Here is a 21,234-nt window from a genome sequence, read left to right as displayed (position 1 = left end):
CCCTGCCTCGGACGAGCATGCGGCTAGGAAAGGAAGCGTGAACCATTGGTGGTCCTATCGACTGCATTTGAGTTCTACAGGCCGCCGCCACCGGCTACTCGTTGCCTTGTGCCCTCACGGAAAGAGAAGTCTATGCTCAGGGTCAGAGCAGGATTCCTGGCCTAGGGCTGGCTCTTTGTCATGTTCTGCTTGGGAGACCAGGTGCAGTTTAGGTTTCTCATGATGAGGGGAGAAATCCAATGGGCCATTGTCCCCGGGCGGTTGGCCAAGCTGATGGCTCCTCCTCGGGTTGTTTCCGGCTTGTGTGTGCTGTGTGAACAGGCTAGAAAATGCCTTAGTCAAGATAAGTCACAGCAAGCTTCTTTGGTGAGGGGTGGCTCTGGCATCTTTCCATGACACGTTGGGATCCCGGTGGAGAGGGAAGGGCAAGGCTACCTATAAAGACACATGAAATGGCTGGCTAAGCCCACATGTCTACTTGTGGGTGGACAGATTGACAGAGGCCATAGGCTTCCAGGAACACTTTTGATATCTCCTCAGGAGCATTTGGAGGCACGTGTAGAGAGGGAACACGGGAGAACTTCTGTGGACTGTCCCGCCTTTTTCCCCTCCTTGGTCGATTTACTTCATGGCGGGTCCCTATGCTAGTGAATGGTTGCCTTTGTGGCACAGTATGGTGTCTTCTCATGGGGGCTGATTTGGAGGTCGTGGGGTGTTTTGTCCCTGTCTGTCCACGTTCCCCCTGTGTTGAAGGTGTGAGGGTGTTCCTGAGTCCAGCCCAACATCTTTACTAAACCTGGCCCACATAGCGTTCCCTGAGGTTTGCAGCTCTTCCCGGAGGTCACTGGGCACAACCATGCGGAAAAAAGGGAGTCGGCTGCCAAGGAAAGGCTATAGATTGAAAGGCGGGTGAGGGTGTGTGGTGCGGGGGTCATTTTTACTGCCACGCGCTGGTGCATCCAGACTGTGGTATCCGGTGTGCCTGGCCACAGGCCAGACGAGTCATAGCGGTTCAAGTGTCTAGGCTGTTGGCTGGGTTCTCTTAATTGCATGGCTGTGGGTCACACATTGCTTCTAGAAGACCTGGGCCTCACTGTTTCTCCGAGGTCACGTCACTGACGGGCCCGGAGTGTGAATGTGCCAGGTACCACTGCAGTTGACCCCATTGGTGCAATGGTGTTCTCCGCCACAATGGGCATTGGAATGGCTCCCATGCCATTTGGTTGCAAGGGTTTCCCCACCACGTTGGGCTTCAGAATGTTTCCCATGTCATTACCTCTGTGTGTGAACCAAGGGTAGGTCACCTGTCTTGGCAGCAGCTCAGGAAGTGTGCCTACTGGTGAGTCTCCCTTGATCAGTCCAGCTGTTCCTCACGTGCCCTTTGTCACGGTTCCCTTCGAGCTGCTTTTGATGAAGGCCGTCATATTCGGCCAAGGCCCCTTCCCTTGTGGAAGATCTCTTCCCCGTAAGAGCGTGGCACTTGTGTGGAAGAATATGTGCCAAGGGCGGGCGTGTTCCCCTAGATGGCACCGGCTCTTAGTCTGAGGGGCCACAGTTGCCCAGAGGGTGTCTCAGGGGTTTAGGAAGACATCCTTCTGCTGTGGTGGATGGGAGAGCACTCAGGAGTGGAATTGCAGTGCCCGAGACCAGGGGGATTTTGGACAGCGGTGCTCTATGTCCTGATGGCCGCACCCTCTGAAGGCGTCAGCTCTATGTTGCTTTCACGTTTCCCTGCGGACCCACAGGCAAGATCTGCAGCAAATTAAATGTCGAGGGGAGACAGAGCACGCATCACTGAGGGACATCGCCCTTTCGCTCGGTGCACCCGTGCACCCTCCTAAAGAACGCATGTGTTCTCTCACCCCGAGCCAGGTGGAATGCCAGGAAAGGAATTCCAGCAGCAGATCAACCTGGGACCATCTGTATAATCCCTGACACCCGGTGAAGTGAGGAGGAGGAGTCTCACAGGGGTGTTGGCCCGCATTCCATGAGGATCCTGGTTTAACCCTTGTTGCGGTAAGTAGCACCTCTTTCCTGAAACCTAGAGGTTTGACCAAGGGAACATGTGCAACGGGGCTACACCCTCACCTTGTGGCCTTTTCCATGGGAACCCGAGCTTCGATGCCCTGAGAACTGGCTGCATTTCCTTCCCCAATGGCTTTGCTTTGTTCACTTCCGTATGCTGACGTGATTCAGCTCGCTGTCCGTACCGTGGTGGAATCTGCAAGTTTGCATGTCCAGCGTTTGAGCATGTGCTTGGCTCGACGATGACTTCCACAAACGCATTCCTTGGAAATCTGAACAAAATGAGTGAGAAATCCCTGCCGTCTCCTCCTTGGAACTGAGGTCCAACACGTGGCTCCCAAAAGGAAAGTAGGGAGAGGTTCGCGTTGCATTTGCTCCCGTGGGTGTCCACAGCCACGCTGTTTAAGTTGAGGCTTGTGGCCGTCTGATGGGGAGAAGAGGCATTGGGAAAGGAGCCTGGGATGCCAATCCAGGAGGGAAGGCTAGGGAGAGCGTGCCGTCTGTGGGTTCCTTGGTCTAGCCGGGACTGCTGTCCCCTGCCACGGTTCAGCATTCGGGTAGGAGAGGAAGCGTGAGCCCTTGGTGGTCCGGTCGCCTGCCCTTGAGTTCTACAGGCCTCCGCCACCGGCTACTCGTTGCCTTGTGCCCGCAAAGAAACGGAAGTCTGTAGGCTCAGGGTCAGAGCAGGATTCCTGGCCTAGGGCAGGCTTCTTTGCCATGTTCTGCTTGGGAGACCAGATGCAGTTTAGGTTTCTCCTGATAAGGGGAGAAATCCAATGGGCCATTGTCACCGGGAGGTTGGCCAAGCTAAGGGCTCCTCCTCGGGTTGTGTCTGGCTTGTGTGTGCTGTGTGAAAGGGCTAGAAAATGCCTTAGTGAAGATAAGTCACAGCAAGCTTCTTTGGTGAGGGGTGGCTCTGGCATCTTTCCCTGACACGTTGGGATCCCGGTGGAGAGAGGAGGGCAAGGCGAATGAAGCAGACACGAGAGATGGCTGGCTAATCCCACAGGTTTACTGGTGGGTGGATAGATCGATGGTGGTCATAGGCTTCCGGGAACACTTTTGGTATTCCCTCAGGGACATTTGGAGGCAAGTGTAGAGAGGGAACACGGGAGCACATCTGTGGCGTGTCTCGCTTGTTTCCCCTCCTTGGTCAGTTTACTTCATGGCGGGTCCCTGTGCCAGGGAATGGTTGCCTTCGTGGCACAGTATGGTGTCTTCTCATGGGGGCTGATTTGGAGGCCGTGGGGTGTTTTGTCCCTGTCTGTCCACGTCCTCCCTGTGTTGAAGATGTGAAGGTGTTCCTCAGTACAGCCCTGCATCGGTACTACACCCAGCCCACCTAGCAGTCCCTGAGGATTGCAGACCTTCCCGGAGGTCTTTGGGCAAAACCACGCGGAAAGGGAGTCGGCTGCCAAGGAAAGGCTACAGGTTTCCGGGCCCGAGAGGATGTGTGGTGCGGGGATCTTTTCTCCTGCCACCCGCTGGTGCTTTGAGACTGTGGTGTACGGCGTGCCTGGCCACAGTCCAGAGAAGTCATACCGGTTCAGGTGTCTAGGCTGTTGGCCGGGTTCTCTTGTTGCGCGGCTGTAGGTAACACGTTGCTTCTAGAGGACCTGGGCCTCACGGTTTCACCGAGGTCACGTCACTGACGGACCCAGAGTGTGAAAGTGCCAGGCAGCACTGCAAGAGACCCAATTGCTGCAACAGTTTGCCCCGCCACGTTGGGCATCGTAATGGTTCCCATGCCATTACCTTTGTGTGTACGACAAGGGTAGGTCGTCTGTCCTAACAGCAGGCCAGGAAGTATGCCTGCTGGTGAGTCTGCCTTGATTAGTCCAGGTGTTCCTCAAGTGCCCTTGTCGTGGGTCCCTATGAGCCGCTTTTGGTGGAGGCCGTCATATTCGGCCGTGTGCCCTTCCCTTGTGGAAGATCTCTTGATCTTCCGGGCGCGTCCACTGTGTGGAGCCATGTGCGCTTAGAGTTGGTGTGTTCCCCAAAGGTCACTGGCTCTTAGTCTGAGGAGGCACAGTTGCCCTGAGCGTGTCTCAGGGTTTCCGGAAGACATCCTTTAGCTGTGATGGAGGGGAGAGTGCTCAGGAGAGGAATTGCAGGGCCCGAGACCAGGGTGTTGTTGGACAGCGGGGCTCTTTGTCCTGATGGCGGCACGCTGTGAAAGCGTCTACGCCACATTGCTTTCACATTTACGTGCGGACACCCAGGCACGATGGGCAGCAAATGAAATGTTGAGGGGATATAGAGCACGCATCACTAGATGGTATCGCCCTTTCCCTCGGTGCGCCCGTGCACCATCCTCAAGCACGCGTGTGTTCTCTCAGCCCGAGCCAGGTGGACTGCCAGGGACGGAATCCCAGCAGCAGAGCAGCCTGGGGCCATCCGTATAATCCATAATACCTGGTGAAGGGAGGAGGAGGAGTCTCGCAGGGGTGTTGGCGCACATTCCATGAGGATCCTGGTTTAAACCTTGTTGCGGTAAGTGGCACTTCTTTGCTAAAACCTAGAGGTTTGGCCACGGGAACTGAAAACCGGTGCTACAGCCTCATCTTCTGTCTTTTTCCTGGGGAACATGAGCTTCGATGACCTGAGAACTGGCTGCATTTCCTGCCCCATGGCTCAGATCTGGCCGCTTCTGTATGCTGACATGATTCAGCTCACTGGCCGTCCCTTGGTGGAATCTGCAACTTTGCATGTCCGGCGTTTGAGCATGTGCTTGGATCGATGATGACCCCCACAAATGCATTCCTTGGAAATCTGAACAAAATGAGTGAGAAAACCCTACCGTCTCCTCATCGGAACTGAGGTCCAGCACGTGGCTCCCAAAAGGAAAGTAGGGAGAGGTTGAGGTTGCGTTTGCTGCCGTGTGTGTGTACAGCCACGTTGTTCAAGTGGAGGGTTGTGGCCGTCTCGTGGGGAGAAGAGCCATTGGGAAAGGAGCCTGGGATGCCAATCCAGGTGGGAAGGCTAGGGACAGCGTGCCGTCTCTGGGTTCCTTGGTCGAGCCAGGACTTCTGTCCCCTGCCACGGACGAGCATGCGGCTAGGAAAGGAAGCGTGAACCATTGGTGGTCCTATCGACTGCATTTGAGTTCTACAGGCCGCCGCCACCGGCTACTCGTTGCCTTGTGCCCTCACGGAAAGAGAAGTCTATGCTCAGGGTCAGAGCAGGATTCCTGGCCTAGGGCTGGCTCTTTGTCATGTTCTGCTTGGGAGACCAGATGCAGTTTAGGTTTCTCATGATGAGGGGAGAAATCCAATGGGCCATTGTCCCCGGGCGGTTGGCCAAGCTGATGGCTCCTCCTCGGGTTGTTTCCGGCTTGTGTGTGCTGTGTGAACAGGCTAGAAAATGCCTTAGTCAAGATAAGTCACAGCAAGCTTCTTTGGTGAGGGGTGGCTCTGGCATCTTTCCATGACACGTTGGGATCCCGGTGGAGAGGGAAGGGCAAGGCTACCTATAAAGACACATGAAATGGCTGGCTAAGCCCACATGTTTACTTGTAGGTGGACAGATTGACAGAGGCCATAGGCTTCCAGGAACACTTTTGATATCCCCTCAGGAGCATTTGGAGGCACGTGTAGAGAGGGAACACGGGAGAACTTCTGTGGACTGTCCCGCCTTTTTCCCCTCCTTGGTCGATTTACTTCATGGCGGGTCCCTATGCTAGTGAATGGTTGCCTTTGTGGCACAGTATGGTGTCTTCTCATGGGGGCTGATTTGGAGGTCGTGGGGTGTTTTGTCCCTGTCTGTCCATGTTCCCCCTGTGTTGAAGGCGTGAGGGTGTTCCTGAGTCCAGCCCAACATCTTTACTAAACCTGGCCCACATAGCGTTCCCTGAGGTTTGCAGCTCTTCCCGGAGGTCACTGGGCACAACCATGCGGAAAAAAGGGAGTCGGCTGCCAAGGAAAGGCTATAGATTGAAAGGCGGGTGAGGGTGTGTGGTGCGGGGGTCATTTTTACTGCCACGCGCTGGTGCATCCAGACTGTGGTATCCGGTGTGCCTGGCCACAGGCCAGACGAGTCATAGCGGTTCAAGTGTCTAGGCTGTTGGCTGGGTTCTCTTAATTGCATGGCTGTGGGTCACACATTGCTTCTAGAAGACCTGGGCCTCACTGTTTCTCCGAGGTCACGTCACTGACGGGCCCGGAGTGTGAATGTGCCAGGTACCACTGCAGTTGACCCCATTGGTGCAATGGTGTTCTCCGCCACAATGGGCATTGGAATGGCTCCCATGCCATTTGGTTGCAAGGGTTTCCCCACCACGTTGGGCTTCAGAATGTTTCCCATGTCATTACCTCTGTGTGTGAACCAAGGGTAGGTCACCTGTCTTGGCAGCAGCTCAGGAAGTGTGCCTACTGGTGAGTCTCCCTTGATCAGTCCAGCTGTTCCTCACGTGCCCTTTGTCACGGTTCCCTTCGAGCTGCTTTTGATGAAGGCCGTCATATTCGGCCAAGGCCCCTTCCCTTGTGGAAGATCTCTTCCCCGTAAGAGCGTGGCACTTGTGTGGAAGAATATGTGCCAAGGGCGGGCGTGTTCCCCTAGATGGCACCGGCTCTTAGTCTGAGGGGCCACAGTTGCCCAGAGGGTGTCTCAGGGGTTTAGGAAGACATCCTTCTGCTGTGGTGGATGGGAGAGCACTCAGGAGTGGAATTGCAGTGCCCGAGACCAGGGGGATTTTGGACAGCGGTGCTCTATGTCCTGATGGCCGCACCCTCTGAAGGCGTCAGCTCTATGTTGCTTTCACGTTTCCCTGCGGACCCACAGGCAAGATCTGCAGCAAATTAAATGTCGAGGGGAGACAGAGCACGCATCACTGAGGGACATCGCCCTTTCGCTCGGTGCACCCGTGCACCCTCCTAAAGAACGCATGTGTTCTCTCACCCCGAGCCAGGTGGAATGCCAGGAAAGGAATTCCAGCAGCAGATCAACCTGGGACCATCTGTATAATCCCTGACACCCGGTGAAGTGAGGAGGAGGAGTCTCACAGGGGTGTTGGCCCGCATTCCATGAGGATCCTGGTTTAACCCTTGTTGCGGTAAGTAGCACCTCTTTCCTGAAACCTAGAGGTTTGACCAAGGGAACATGTGCAACGGGGCTACACCCTCACCTTGTGGCCTTTTCCATGGGAACCCGAGCTTTGATGCCCTGAGAACTGGCTGCATTTCCTTCCCCAATGGCTTTGCTTTGTTCACTTCCGTATGCTGACGTGATTCAGCTCGCTGTCCGTACCGTGGTGGAATCTGCAAGTTTGCATGTCCAGCGTTTGAGCATGTGCTTGGCTCGACGATGACTTCCACAAACGCATTCCTTGGAAATCTGAACAAAATGAGTGAGAAATCCCTGCCGTCTCCTCCTTGGAACTGAGGTCCAACACGTGGCTCCCAAAAGGAAAGTAGGGAGAGGTTCGCATTGCATTTGCTCCCGTGGGTGTCCACAGCCACGCTGTTTAAGTTGAGGCTTGTGGCCGTCTGATGGGGAGAAGAGGCATTGGGAAAGGAGCCTGGGATGCCAATCCAGGAGGGAAGGCTAGGGAGAGCGTGCCGTCTGTGGGTTCCTTGGTCTAGCCGGGACTGCTGTCCCCTGCCACGGTTCAGCATTCGGGTAGGAGAGGAAGCGTGAGCCCTTGGTGGTCCGGTCGCCTGCCCTTGAGTTCTACAGGCCTCCGCCACCAGCTACTCGTTGCCTTGTGCCCGCAAAGAAACGGAAGTCTGTAGGCTCAGGGTCAGAGCAGGATTCCTGGCCTAGGGCAGGCTTCTTTGCCATGTTCTGCTTGGGAGACCAGATGCAGTTTAGGTTTCTCCTGATAAGGGGAGAAATCCAATGGGCCATTGTCACCGGGAGGTTGGCCAAGCTAAGGGCTCCTCCTCGGGTTGTGTCTGGCTTGTGTGTGCTGTGTGAAAGGGCTAGAAAATGCCTTAGTGAAGATAAGTCACAGCAAGCTTCTTTGGTGAGGGGTGGCTCCGGCATCTTTCCCTGACACGTTGGGATCCCGGTGGAGAGAGGAGGGCAAGGCGAATGAAGCAGACACGAGAGATGGCTGGCTAATCCCACAGGTTTACTGGTGGGTGGATAGATCGATGGTGGTCATAGGCTTCCGGGAACACTTTTGGTATTCCCTCAGGGACATTTGGAGGCAAGTGTAGAGAGGGAACACGGGAGCACATCTGTGGCGTGTCTCGCTTGTTTCCCCTCCTTGGTCAATTTACTTCATGGCGGGTCCCTGTGCCAGGGAATGGTTGCCTTCGTGGCACAGTATGGTGTCTTCTCATGGGGGCTGATTTGGAGGCCGTGGGGTGTTTTGTCCCTGTCTGTCCACGTTCTCCCTGTGTTGAAGATGTGAAGGTGTTCCTCAGTACAGCCCTGCATCGGTACTACACCCAGCCCACCTAGCAGTCCTTGAGGATTGCAGACCTTCCCGGAGGTCTTTGGGCAAAACCACGCGGAAAGGGAGTCGGCTGCCAAGGAAAGGCTACAGGTTTCCGGGCCCGAGAGGATATGTGGTGCGGGGATCTTTTCTCCTGCCACCCGCTGGTGCTTTGAGACTGTGGTGTACGGCGTGCCTGGCCACAGTCCAGAGAAGTCATACCGGTTCAGGTGTCTAGGCTGTTGGCCGGGTTCTCTTGTTGCGCGGCTGTAGGTAACACGTTGCTTCTAGAGGACCTGGGCCTCACGGTTTCACCGAGGTCACGTCACTTACGGACCCAGAGTGTGAAAGTGCCAGGCAGCGCTGCAAGAGACCCAATTGCTGCAACAGTTTGCCCCGCCACGTTGGGCATCGTAATGGTTCCCATGCCATTACCTTTGTGTGTACAAGGGTAGGTCGTCTGTCCTAACAGCAGGCCAGGAAGTATGCCTGCTGGTGAGTCTGCCTTGATTAGTCCAGGTGTTCCTCACGTGCCCTTGTCGTGGGTCCCTATGAGCCGCTTTTGGTGGAGGCCGTCATATTCGGCCGTGTGCCCTTCCCTTGTGGAAGATCTCTTGATCTTCCGGGCACGTCCACTGTGTGGAGCCATGTGTGCTTAGAGTTGGTGTGTTCCCCAAAAGTCACTGGCTCTTAGTCTGAGGAGGCACAGTTGCCCTGAGCGTGTCTCAGGGTTTCCGGAAGACATCCTTTAGCTGTGATGGAGGGGAGAGTGCTCAGGAGAGGAATTGCAGGGCCCGAGGCCAGGGTGTTGTTGGACAGCGGGGCTCTTTTTCCTGATGGCGGCACGCTGTGAAGGCGTCTACGCCACATTGCTTTCACATTTACATGCGGACACCCAGGCACGATGGGCAGCAAATGAAATGTTGAGGGGATATAGAGCACGCATCACTAGATGGTATCGCCCTTTCCCTCGGTGCGCCCGTGCACCATCCTCAAGCACGCGTGTGTTCTCTCAGCCCGAGCCAGGTGGACTGCCAGGGACGGAATCCCAGCAGCAGAGCAGCCTGGGGCCATCCGTATAATCCATAATACCTGGTGAAGGGAGGAGGAGGAGTCTCGCAGGGGTGTTGGCGCACATTCCATGAGGATCCTGGTTTAAACCTTGTTGCGGTAAGTGGCACTTCTTTGCTAAAACCTAGAGGTTTGGCCACGGGAACTGAAAACCGGTGCTACAGCCTCATCTTCTGTCTTTTTCCTGGGGAACATGAGCTTCGATGACCTGAGAACTGGCTGCATTTCCTGCCCCATGGCTCAGATCTGGCCGCTTCTGTATGCTGACATGATTCAGCTCACTGGCCGTCCCTTGGTGGAATCTGCAACTTTGCATGTCCGGCGTTTGAGCATGTGCTTGGATCGATGATGACCCCCACAAATGCATTCCTTGGAAATCTGAACAAAATGAGTGAGAAAACCCTACCGTCTCCTCATCGGAACTGAGGTCCAGCACGTGGCTCCCAAAAGGAAAGTAGGGAGAGGTTGAGGTTGCGTTTGCTGCCGTGTGTGTGTACAGCCACGTTGTTCAAGTGGAGGGTTGTGGCCGTCTCGTGGGGAGAAGAGCCATTGGGAAAGGAGCCTGGGATGCCAATCCAGGTGGGAAGGCTAGGGACAGCGTGCCGTCTCTGGGTTCCTTGGTCGAGCCAGGACTTCTGTCCCCTGCCTCGGACGAGCATGCGGCTAGGAAAGGAAGCGTGAACCATTGGTGGTCCTATCGACTGCATTTGAGTTCTACAGGCCGCCGCCACCGGCTACTCGTTGCCTTGTGCCCTCACGGAAAGAGAAGTCTATGCTCAGGGTCAGAGCAGGATTCCTGGCCTAGGGCTGGCTCTTTGTCATGTTCTGCTTGGGAGACCAGATGCAGTTTAGGTTTTTCATGATGAGGGGAGAAATCCAATGGGCCATTGTCCCCGGGCGGTTGGCCAAGCTGATGGCTCCTCCTCGGGTTGTTTCCGGCTTGTGAGTGCTGTGTGAACAGGCTAGAAAATGCCTTAGTCAAGATAAGTCACAGCAAGCTTCTTTGGTGAGGGGTGGCTCTGGCATCTTTCCATGACACGTTGGGATCCCGGTGGAGAGGGAAGGGCAAGGCTACTGATAAAGACACATGAAATGGCTGGCTAAGCCCACATGTCTACTTGTGGGTGGACAGATTGACAGAGGCCATAGGCTTCCAGGAACACATTTGATATCCCCTCAGGAGCATTTGGAGGCACGTATAGAGAGGGAACACGGGAGAACTTCTGTGGACTGTCCCGCCTTTTTCCCCTCCTTGGTCGATTTACTTCCTGGTGGGTCCCTATGCTAGTGAATGGTTGCCTTTGTGGCACAGTATTGTGTCTTCTCATGGGGGCTGATTTGGAGGTCGTGGGGTGTTTTGTCCCTGTCTGTCCACGTTCCCCCTGTGTTGAAGGTGTGAGGGTGTTCCTGAGTCCAGCCCAACATCTTTACTAAACCAGGCCCACATAGCGTTCCCTGAGGTTTGCAGCTCTTCCCGGAGGTCACTGGGCACAACCATGCGGAAAAAAGGGAGTCGGCTGCCAAGGAAAGGCTATAGATTGAAAGGCGGGTGAGGGTGTGTGGTGCGGGGGTCATTTTTACTGCCACGCGCTGGTGCATCCAGACTGTGGTATCTGGTGTGCCTGGCCACAGGCCAGACGAGTCATAGCGGTTCAAGTGTCTAGGCTGTTGGCTGGGTTCTCTTAATTGCATGGCTGTGGGTCACACATTGCTTCTAGAAGACCTGGGCCTCACTGTTTCTCCGAGGTCACGTCACTGACGGGCCCGGAGTGTGAATGTGCCAGGTACCACTGCAGTTGACCCCATTGGTGCAATGGTGTTCTCCGCCACAATGGGCATTGGAATGGCTCCCATGCCATTTGGTTGCAAGGGTTTCCCCACCACGTTGGGCTTCAGAATGTTTCCCATGTCATTACCTCTGTGTGTGAACCAAGGGTAGGTCACCTGTCTTGGCAGCAGCTCAGGAAGTGTGCCTACTGGTGAGTCTCCCTTGATCAGTCCAGCTGTTCCTCACGTGCCCTTTGTCACGGTTCCCTTCGAGCTGCTTTTGATGAAGGCCGTCATATTCGGCCAAGGCCCCTTCCCTTGTGGAAGATCTCTTCCCCGTAAGAGCGTGGCACTTGTGTGGAAGAATATGTGCCAAGGGCGGGCGTGTTCCCCTAGATGGCACCGGCTCTTAGTCTGAGGGGCCACAGTTGCCCAGAGGGTGTCTCAGGGGTTTAGGAAGACATCCTTCTGCTGTGGTGGATGGGAGAGCACTCAGGAGTGGAATTGCAGTGCCCGAGACCAGGGGGATTTTGGACAGCGGTGCTCTATGTCCTGATGGCCGCACCCTCTGAAGGCGTCAGCTCTATGTTGCTTTCACGTTTCCCTGCGGACCCACAGGCAAGATCTGCAGCAAATTAAATGTCGAGGGGAGACAGAGCACGCATCACTGAGGGACATCGCCCTTTCGCTCGGTGCACCCGTGCACCCTCCTAAAGAACGCATGTGTTCTCTCACCCCGAGCCAGGTGGAATGCCAGGAAAGGAATTCCAGCAGCAGATCAACCTGGGACCATCTGTATAATCCCTGACACCCGGTGAAGTGAGGAGGAGGAGTCTCACAGGGGTGTTGGCCCGCATTCCATGAGGATCCTGGTTTAACCCTTGTTGCAGTAAGTAGCACCTCTTTCCTGAAACCTAGAGGTTTGACCAAGGGAACATGTGCAACGGGGCTACACCCTCACCTTGTGGCCTTTTCCATGGGAACCCGAGCTTCGATGCCCTGAGAACTGGCTGCATTTCCTTCCCCAATGGCTTTGCTTTGTTCACTTCCGTATGCTGACGTGATTCAGCTCGCTGTCCGTACCGTGGTGGAATCTGCAAGTTTGCATGTCCAGCGTTTGAGCATGTGCTTGGCTCGACGATGACTTCCACAAACGCATTCCTTGGAAATCTGAACAAAATGAGTGAGAAATCCCTGCCGTCTCCTCCTTGGAACTGAGGTCCAACACGTGGCTCCCAAAAGGAAAGTAGGGAGAGGTTCGCGTTGCATTTGCTCCCGTGGGTGTCCACAGCCACGCTGTTTAAGTTGAGGCTTGTGGCCGTCTGATGGGGAGAAGAGGCATTGGGAAAGGAGCCTGGGATGCCAATCCAGGAGGGAAGGCTAGGGAGAGCGTGCCGTCTGTGGGTTCCTTGGTCTAGCCGGGACTGCTGTCCCCTGCCACGGTTCAGCATTCGGGTAGGAGAGGAAGCGTGAGCCCTTGGTGGTCCGGTCGCCTGCCCTTGAGTTCTACAGGCCTCCGCCACCGGCTACTCGTTGCCTTGTGCCCGCAAAGAAACGGAAGTCTGTAGGCTCAGGGTCAGAGCAGGATTCCTGGCCTAGGGCAGGCTTCTTTGCCATGTTCTGCTTGGGAGACCAGATGCAGTTTAGGTTTCTCCTGATAAGGGGAGAAATCCAATGGGCCATTGTCACCGGGAGGTTGGCCAAGCTAAGGGCTCCTCCTCGGGTTGTGTCTGGCTTGTGTGTGCTGTGTGAAAGGGCTAGAAAATGCCTTAGTGAAGATAAGTCACAGCAAGCTTCTTTGGTGAGGGGTGGCTCTGGCATCTTTCCCTGACACGTTGGGATCCCGGTGGAGAGAGGAGGGCAAGGCGAATGAAGCAGACACGAGAGATGGCTGGCTAATCCCACAGGTTTACTGGTGGGTGGATAGATCGATGGTGGTCATAGGCTTCCGGGAACACTTTTGGTATTCCCTCAGGGACATTTGGAGGCAAGTGTAGAGAGGGAACACGGGAGCACATCTGTGGCGTGTCTCGCTTGTTTCCCCTCCTTGGTCAATTTACTTCATGGCGGGTCCCTGTGCCAGGGAATGGTTGCCTTCGTGGCACAGTATGGTGTCTTCTCATGGGGGCTGATTTGGAGGCCGTGGGGTGTTTTGTCCCTGTCTGTCCACGTTCTCCCTGTGTTGAAGATGTGAAGGTGTTCCTCAGTACAGCCCTGCATCGGTACTACACCCAGCCCACCTAGCAGTCCCTGAGGATTGCAGACCTTCCCGGAGGTCTTTGGGCAAAACCACGCGGAAAGGGAGTCGGCTGCCAAGGAAAGGCTACAGGTTTCCGGGCCCGAGAGGATGTGTGGTGCGGGGATCTTTTCTCCTGCCACCCGCTGGTGCTTTGAGACTGTGGTGTACGGCGTGCCTGGCCACAGTCCAGAGAAGTCATACCGGTTCAGGTGTCTAGGCTGTTGGCCGGGTTCTCTTGTTGCGCGGCTGTAGGTAACACATTGCTTCTAGAGGACCTGGGCCTCACGGTTTCACCGAGGTCACGTCACTGACGGACCCAGAGTGCGAAAATGCCAGGCAGCGCTGCAAGAGACCCAATTGCTGCAACAGTTTGCCCCGCCACGTTGGGCATCGTAATGGTTCCCATGCCATTACCTTTGTGTGTACGACAAGGGTAGGTCGTCTGTCCTAACAGCAGGCCAGGAAGTATGCCTGCTGGTGAGTCTGCCTTGATTAGTCCAGGTGTTCCTCACGTGCCCTTTGTCGTGGGTCCCTATGAGCCGCTTTTGGTGGAGGCCGTCATATTCGGCCGTGTGCCCTTCCCTTGTGGAAGATCTCTTGATCTTCCGGGCGCGTCCACTGTGTGGAGCTATATGTGCTTAGAGTTGGTGTGTTCCCCAAAGGTCACTGGCTCTTAGTCTGAGGAGGCACAGTTGCCCTGAGCGTGTCTCAGGGTTTCCGGAAGACATCCTTTAGCTGTGATGGAGGGGAGAGTGCTCAGGAGAGGAATTGCAGGGCCCGAGGCCAGGGTGTTGTTGGACAGCGGGGCTCTTTGTCCTGATGGCGGCACGCTGTGAAGGCGTCTACGCCACATTGCTTTCACATTTACGTGCGGACACCCAGGCACGATGGGCAGCAAATGAAATGTTGAGGGGATATAGAGCACGCATCACTAGATGGTATCGCCCTTTCCCTCGGTGCGCCCGTGCACCATCCTCAAGCACGCGTGTGTTCTCTCAGCCCGAGCCAGGTGGACTGCCAGGGACGGAATCCCAGCAGCAGAGCAGCCTGGGGCCATCCGTATAATCCATAATACCTGGTGAAGGAAGGAGGAGGAGTCTCGCAGGGGTGTTGGCGCACATTCCATGAGGATCCTGGTTTAAACCTTGTTGCGGTAAGTGGCACTTCTTTGCTAAAACCTAGAGGTTTGGCCACGGGAACTGAAAACCGGTGTTACAGCTTCATCTTCTGTCTTTTTCTTGGGGAACATGAGCTTCGATGACCTGAGAACTGGCTGCATTTCCTGCCCCATGGCTCAGATCTGGCCGCTTCTGTATGCTGACATGATTCAGCTCACTGGCCGTCCCTTGGTGGAATCTGCAACTTTGCATGTCCGTCGTTTGAGCATGTGCTTGGATCGATGATGACCCCCACAAATGCATTCCTTGGAAATCTGAACAAAATGAGTGAGAAAACCCTACCGTCTCCTCATCGGAACTGAGGTCCAGCACGTGGCTCCCAAAAGGAAAGTAGGGAGAGGTTGAGGTTGCGTTTGCTGCCGTGTGTGTGTACAGCCACGTTGTTCAAGTGGAGGGTTGTGGCCGTCTCGTGGGGAGAAGAGCCATTGGGAAAGGAGCCTGGGATGCCAATCCAGGTGGGAAGGCTAGGGACAGCGTGCCGTCTCTGGGTTCCTTGGTCGAGCCAGGACTTCTGTCCCCTGCCACGGACGAGCATGCGGCTAGGAAAGGAAGCGTGAACCATTGGTGGTCCTATCGACTGCATTTGAGTTCTACAGGCCGCCGCCACCGGCTACTCGTTGCCTTGTGCCCTCACGGAAAAAGAAGTCTATGCTCAGGGTCAGAGCAGGATTCCTGGCCTAGGACTGGCTCTTTGTCATGTTCTGCTTGGGAGACCAGATGCAGTTTAGGTTTCTCATGATGAGGGGAGAAATCCAGTGGGCCATTGTCCCCGGGCGGTTGGCCAAGCTGATGGCTCCTCCTCGGGTTGTTTCCGGCTTGTGTGTGCTGTGTGAACAGGCTAGAAAATGCCTTAGTCAAGATAAGTCACAGCAAGCTTCTTTGGTGAGGGGTGGCTCTGGCATCTTTCCATGACACGTTGGGATCCCGGTGGAGAGGGAAGGGCAAGGCTACCTATAAAGACACATGAAATGGCTGGCTAAGCCCACATGTCTACTTGTGGGTGGACAGATTGACGGAGGCCATAGGCTTCCAGGAACACTTTTGATATCCCCTCAGGAGCATTTGGAGGCACGTGTAGAGAGGGAACACGGGAGAACTTCTGTGGACTGTCCCGCCTTTTTCCCCTCCTTGGTCGATTTACTTCATGGCGGGTCCCTATGATAGTGAATGGTTGCCTTTGTGGCACAGTATGGTGTCTTCTCATGGGGGCTGATTTGGAGGTCGTGGGGTGTTTTGTCCCTGTCTGTCCACGTTCCCCCTGTGTTGAAGGCGTGAGGGTGTTCCTGAGTCCAGCCCAACATCTTTACTAAACCTGGCCCACATAGCGTTCCCTGAGGTTTGCAGCTCTTCCCGGAGGTCACTGGGCACAACCATGCGGAAAAAAGGGAGTCGGCTGCCAAGGAAAGGCTATAGATTGAAAGGCGGGTGAGGGTGTGTGGTGCGGGGGTCATTTTTACTGCCACGCGCTGGTGCATCCAGACTGTGGTATCCGGTGTGCCTGGCCACAGGCCAGACGAGTCATAGCGGTTCAAGTGTCTAGGCTGTTGGCTGGGTTCTCTTAATTGCATGGCTGTGGGTCACACATTGCTTCTAGAAGACCTGGGCCTCACTGTTTCTCCGAGGTCACGTCACTGACGGGCCCGGAGTGTGAATGTGCCAGGTACCACTGCAGTTGACCCCATTGGTGCAATGGTGTTCTCCGCCACAATGGGCATTGGAATGGCTCCCATGCCATTTGGTTGCAAGGGTTTCCCCACCACGTTGGGCTTCAGAATGTTTCCCATGTCATTACCTCTGTGTGTGAACCAAGGGTAGGTCACCTGTCTTGGCAGCAGCTCAGGAAGTGTGCCTACTGGTGAGTCTCCCTTGATCAGTCCAGCTGTTCCTCACGTGCCCTTTGTCACGGTTCCCTTCGAGCTGCTTTTGATGAAGGCCGTCATATTCGGCCAAGGCCCCTTCCCTTGTGGAAGATCTCTTCCCCGTAAGAGCGTGGCACTTGTGTGGAAGAATATGTGCCAAGGGCGGGCGTGTTCCCCTAGATGGCACCGGCTCTTAGTCTGAGGGGCCACAGTTGCCCAGAGGGTGTCTCAGGGGTTTAGGAAGACATCCTTCTGCTGTGGTGGATGGGAGAGCACTCAGGAGTGGAATTGCAGTGCCCGAGACCAGGGGGATTTTGGACAGCAGTGCTCTATGTCCTGATGGCCGCACCCTCTGAAGGCGTCAGCTCTATGTTGCTTTCACGTTTCCCTGCGGACCCACAGGCAAGATCTGCAGCAAATTAAATGTCGAGGGGAGACAGAGCACGCATCACTGAGGGACATCGCCCTTTCGCTCGGTGCACCCGTGCACCCTCCTAAAGAACGCATGTGTTCTCTCACCCCGAGCCAGGTGGAATGCCAGGAAAGGAATTCCAGCAGCAGATCAACCTGGGACCATCTGTATAATCCCTGACACCCGGTGAAGTGAGGAGGAGGAGTCTCACAGGGGTGTTGGCCCGCATTCCATGAGGATCCTGGTTTAACCCTTGTTGCGGTAAGTAGCACCTCTTTCCTGAAACCTAGAGGTTTGACCAAGGGAACATGTGCAACGGGGCTACACCCTCACCTTGTGGCCTTTTCCATGGGAACCCGAGCTTCGATGCCCTGAGAACTGGCTGCATTTCCTTCCCCAATGGCTTTGCTTTGTTCACTTCCGTATGCTGACGTGATTCAGCTCGCTGTCCGTACCGTGGTGGAATCTGCAAGTTTGCATGTCCAGCGTTTGAGCATGTGCTTGGCTCGACGATGACTTCCACAAACGCATTCCTTGGAAATCTGAACAAAATGAGTGAGAAATCCCTGCCGTCTCCTCCTTGGAACTGAGGTCCAACACGTGGCTCCCAAAAGGAAAGTAGGGAGAGGTTCGCGTTGCATTTGCTCCCGTGGGTGTCCACAGCCACGCTGTTTAAGTTGAGGCTTGTGGCCGTCTGATGGGGAGAAGAGGCATTGGGAAAGGAGCCTGGGATGCCAATCCAGGAGGGAAGGCTAGGGAGAGCGTGCCGTCTGTGGGTTCCTTGGTCTAGCCGGGACTGCTGTCCCCTGCCACGGTTCAGCATTCGGGTAGGAGAGGAAGCGTGAGCCCTTGGTGGTCCGGTCGCCTGCCCTTGAGTTCTACAGGCCTCCGCCACCGGCTACTCGTTGCCTTGTGCCCGCAAAGAAACGGAAGTCTGTAGGCTCAGGGTCAGAGCAGGATTCCTGGCCTAGGGCAGGCTTCTTTGCCATGTTCTGCTTGGGAGACCAGATGCAGTTTAGGTTTCTCCTGATAAGGGGAGAAATCCAATGGGCCATTGTCACCGGGAGGTTGGCCAAGCTAAGGGCTCCTCCTCGGGTTGTGTCTGGCTTGTGTGTGCTGTGTGAAAGGGCTAGAAAATGCCTTAGTGAAGATAAGTCACAGCAAGCTTCTTTGGTGAGGGGTGGCTCCGGCATCTTTCCCTGACACGTTGGGATCCCGGTGGAGAGAGGAGGGCAAGGCGAATGAAGCAGACACGAGAGATGGCTGGCTAATCCCACAGGTTTACTGGTGGGTGGATAGATCGATGGTGGTCATAGGCTTCCGGGAACACTTTTGGTATTCCCTCAGGGACATTTGGAGGCAAGTGTAGAGAGGGAACACGGGAGCACATCTGTGGCGTGTCTCGCTTGTTTCCCCTCCTTGGTCAATTTACTTCATGGCGGGTCCCTGTGCCAGGGAATGGTTGCCTTCGTGGCACAGTATGGTGTCTTCTCATGGGGGCTGATTTGGAGGCCGTGGGGTGTTTTGTCCCTGTCTGTCCACGTTCTCCCTGTGTTGAAGATGTGAAGGTGTTCCTCAGTACAGCCCTGCATCGGTACTACACCCAGCCCACCTAGCAGTCCTTGAGGATTGCAGACCTTCCCGGAGGTCTTTGGGCAAAACCACGCGGAAAGGGAGTCGGCTGCCAAGGAAAGGCTACAGGTTTCCGGGCCCGAGAGGATATGTGGTGCGGGGATCTTTTCTCCTGCCACCCGCTGGTGCTTTGAGACTGTGGTGTACGGCGTGCCTGGCCACAGTCCAGAGAAGTCATACCGGTTCAGGTGTCTAGGCTGTTGGCCGGGTTCTCTTGTTGCGCGGCTGTAGGTAACACGTTGCTTCTAGAGGACCTGGGCCTCACGGTTTCACCGAGGTCACGTCACTTACGGACCCAGAGTGTGAAAGTGCCAGGCAGCGCTGCAAGAGACCCAATTGCTGCAACAGTTTGCCCCGCCACGTTGGGCATCGTAATGGTTCCCATGCCATTACCTTTGTGTGTACAAGGGTAGGTCGTCTGTCCTAACAGCAGGCCAGGAAGTATGCCTGCTGGTGAGTCTGCCTTGATTAGTCCAGGTGTTCCTCACGTGCCCTTGTCGTGGGTCCCTATGAGCCGCTTTTGGTGGAGGCCGTCATATTCGGCCGTGTGCCCTTCCCTTGTGGAAGATCTCTTGATCTTCCGGGCACGTCCACTGTGTGGAGCCATGTGTGCTTAGAGTTGGTGTGTTCCCCAAAAGTCACTGGCTCTTAGTCTGAGGAGGCACAGTTGCCCTGAGCGTGTCTCAGGGTTTCCGGAAGACATCCTTTAGCTGTGATGGAGGGGAGAGTGCTCAGGAGAGGAATTGCAGGGCCCGAGGCCAGGGTGTTGTTGGACAGCGGGGCTCTTTTTCCTGATGGCGGCACGCTGTGAAGGCGTCTACGCCACATTGCTTTCACATTTACATGCGGACACCCAGGCACGATGGGCAGCAAATGAAATGTTGAGGGGATATAGAGCACGCATCACTAGATGGTATCGCCCTTTCCCTCGGTGCGCCCGTGCACCATCCTCAAGCACGCGTGTGTTCTCTCAGCCCGAGCCAGGTGGACTGCCAGGGACGGAATCCCAGCAGCAGAGCAGCCTGGGGCCATCCGTATAATCCATAATACCTGGTGAAGGGAGGAGGAGGAGTCTCGCAGGGGTGTTGGCGCACATTCCATGAGGATCCTGGTTTAAACCTTGTTGCGGTAAGTGGCACTTCTTTGCTAAAACCTAGAGGTTTGGCCACGGGAACTGAAAACCGGTGCTACAGCCTCATCTTCTGTCTTTTTCCTGGGGAACATGAGCTTCGATGACCTGAGAACTGGCTGCATTTCCTGCCCCATGGCTCAGATCTGGCCGCTTCTGTATGCTGACATGATTCAGCTCACTGGCCGTCCCTTGGTGGAATCTGCAACTTTGCATGTCCGGCGTTTGAGCATGTGCTTGGATCGATGATGACCCCCACAAATGCATTCCTTGGAAATCTGAACAAAATGAGTGAGAAAACCCTACCGTCTCCTCATCGGAACTGAGGTCCAGCACGTGGCTCCCAAAAGGAAAGTAGGGAGAGGTTGAGGTTGCGTTTGCTGCCGTGTGTGTGTACAGCCACGTTGTTCAAGTGGAGGGTTGTGGCCGTCTCGTGGGGAGAAGAGCCATTGGGAAAGGAGCCTGGGATGCCAATCCAGGTGGGAAGGCTAGGGACAGCGTGCCGTCTCTGGGTTCCTTGGTCGAGCCAGGACTTCTGTCCCCTGCCTCGGACGAGCATGCGGCTAGGAAAGGAAGCGTGAACCATTGGTGGTCCTATCGACTGCATTTGAGTTCTACAGGCCGCCGCCACCGGCTACTCGTTGCCTTGTGCCCTCACGGAAAGAGAAGTCTATGCTCAGGGTCAGAGCAGGATTCCTGGCCTAGGGCTGGCTCTTTGTCATGTTCTGCTTGGGAGACCAGATGCAGTTTAGGTTTTTCATGATGAGGGGAGAAATCCAATGGGCCATTGTCCCCGGGCGGTTGGCCAAGCTGATGGCTCCTCCTCGGGTTGTTTCCGGCTTGTGAGTGCTGTGTGAACAGGCTAGAAAATGCCTTAGTCAAGATAAGTCACAGCAAGCTTCTTTGGTGAGGGGTGGCTCTGGCATCTTTCCATGACACGTTGGGATCCCGGTGGAGAGGGAAGGGCAAGGCTACTGATAAAGACACATGAAATGGCTGGCTAAGCCCACATGTCTACTTGTGGGTGGACAGATTGACAGAGGCCATAGGCTTCCAGGAACACATTTGATATCCCCTCAGGAGCATTTGGAGGCACGTATAGAGAGGGAACACGGGAGAACTTCTGTGGACTGTCCCGCCTTTTTCCCCTCCTTGGTCGATTTACTTCCTGGTGGGTCCCTATGCTAGTGAATGGTTGCCTTTGTGGCACAGTATTGTGTGTTCTCATGGGGGCTGATTTGGAGGTCGTGGGGTGTTTTGTCCCTGTCTGTCCACGTTCCCCCTGTGTTGAAGGCGTGAGGGTGTTCCTGAGTCCAGCCCAACATCTTTACTAAACCAGGCCCACATAGCGTTCCCTGAGGTTTGCAGCTCTTCCCGGAGGTCACTGGGCACAACCATGCGGAAAAAAGGGAGTCGGCTGCCAAGGAAAGGCTATAGATTGAAAGGCGGGTGAGGGTGTGTGGTGCGGGGGTCATTTTTACTGCCACGCGCTGGTGCATCCAGACTGTGGTATCTGGTGTGCCTGGCCACAGGCCAGACGAGT

General features: G+C 55.3%; 8 non-coding genes across 8 annotated transcripts; all 8 read left to right on the top strand.

Moving 5' to 3' along the window:
* Positions 1 to 2,258: 2,258 nt before the first annotated feature.
* On the top strand, positions 2,259 to 2,350 carry LOC132596924 (small nucleolar RNA SNORD116). The gene has a single exon (XR_009563245.1). It is a non-coding gene; the product is annotated as a small nucleolar RNA SNORD116 (small nucleolar RNA).
* A 2,408-nt stretch (positions 2,351 to 4,758) lies between these two features.
* Positions 4,759 to 4,850, top strand: LOC132596906 (small nucleolar RNA SNORD116). The gene has a single exon (XR_009563227.1). It is a non-coding gene; the product is annotated as a small nucleolar RNA SNORD116 (small nucleolar RNA).
* A 2,467-nt stretch (positions 4,851 to 7,317) lies between these two features.
* On the top strand, positions 7,318 to 7,409 carry LOC132596923 (small nucleolar RNA SNORD116). Its single transcript, XR_009563244.1, has one exon. It is a non-coding gene; the product is annotated as a small nucleolar RNA SNORD116 (small nucleolar RNA).
* A 2,405-nt stretch (positions 7,410 to 9,814) lies between these two features.
* LOC132596905 (small nucleolar RNA SNORD116) lies at positions 9,815 to 9,906 on the top strand. The gene has a single exon (XR_009563226.1). It is a non-coding gene; the product is annotated as a small nucleolar RNA SNORD116 (small nucleolar RNA).
* A 2,467-nt stretch (positions 9,907 to 12,373) lies between these two features.
* On the top strand, positions 12,374 to 12,465 carry LOC132596922 (small nucleolar RNA SNORD116). Its single transcript, XR_009563243.1, has one exon. It is a non-coding gene; the product is annotated as a small nucleolar RNA SNORD116 (small nucleolar RNA).
* A 2,409-nt stretch (positions 12,466 to 14,874) lies between these two features.
* Positions 14,875 to 14,966, top strand: LOC115850890 (small nucleolar RNA SNORD116). Its single transcript, XR_004038526.2, has one exon. It is a non-coding gene; the product is annotated as a small nucleolar RNA SNORD116 (small nucleolar RNA).
* A 2,467-nt stretch (positions 14,967 to 17,433) lies between these two features.
* Positions 17,434 to 17,525, top strand: LOC132596921 (small nucleolar RNA SNORD116). The gene has a single exon (XR_009563242.1). It is a non-coding gene; the product is annotated as a small nucleolar RNA SNORD116 (small nucleolar RNA).
* Positions 17,526 to 19,930: 2,405 nt separating this feature from the next.
* On the top strand, positions 19,931 to 20,022 carry LOC132596904 (small nucleolar RNA SNORD116). The gene has a single exon (XR_009563225.1). It is a non-coding gene; the product is annotated as a small nucleolar RNA SNORD116 (small nucleolar RNA).
* Positions 20,023 to 21,234: the final 1,212 nt, after the last annotated feature.

The sequence above is a fragment of the Globicephala melas genome, chromosome 2 (assembly GCF_963455315.2).
Source record: "Globicephala melas chromosome 2, mGloMel1.2, whole genome shotgun sequence".
Classification (NCBI taxonomy): Eukaryota; Metazoa; Chordata; class Mammalia; order Artiodactyla; family Delphinidae; genus Globicephala; species Globicephala melas.
The sequence above is the reverse complement of the archived record's forward strand: the minus strand, read 5'-3'. Positions and strand labels throughout refer to the sequence as shown.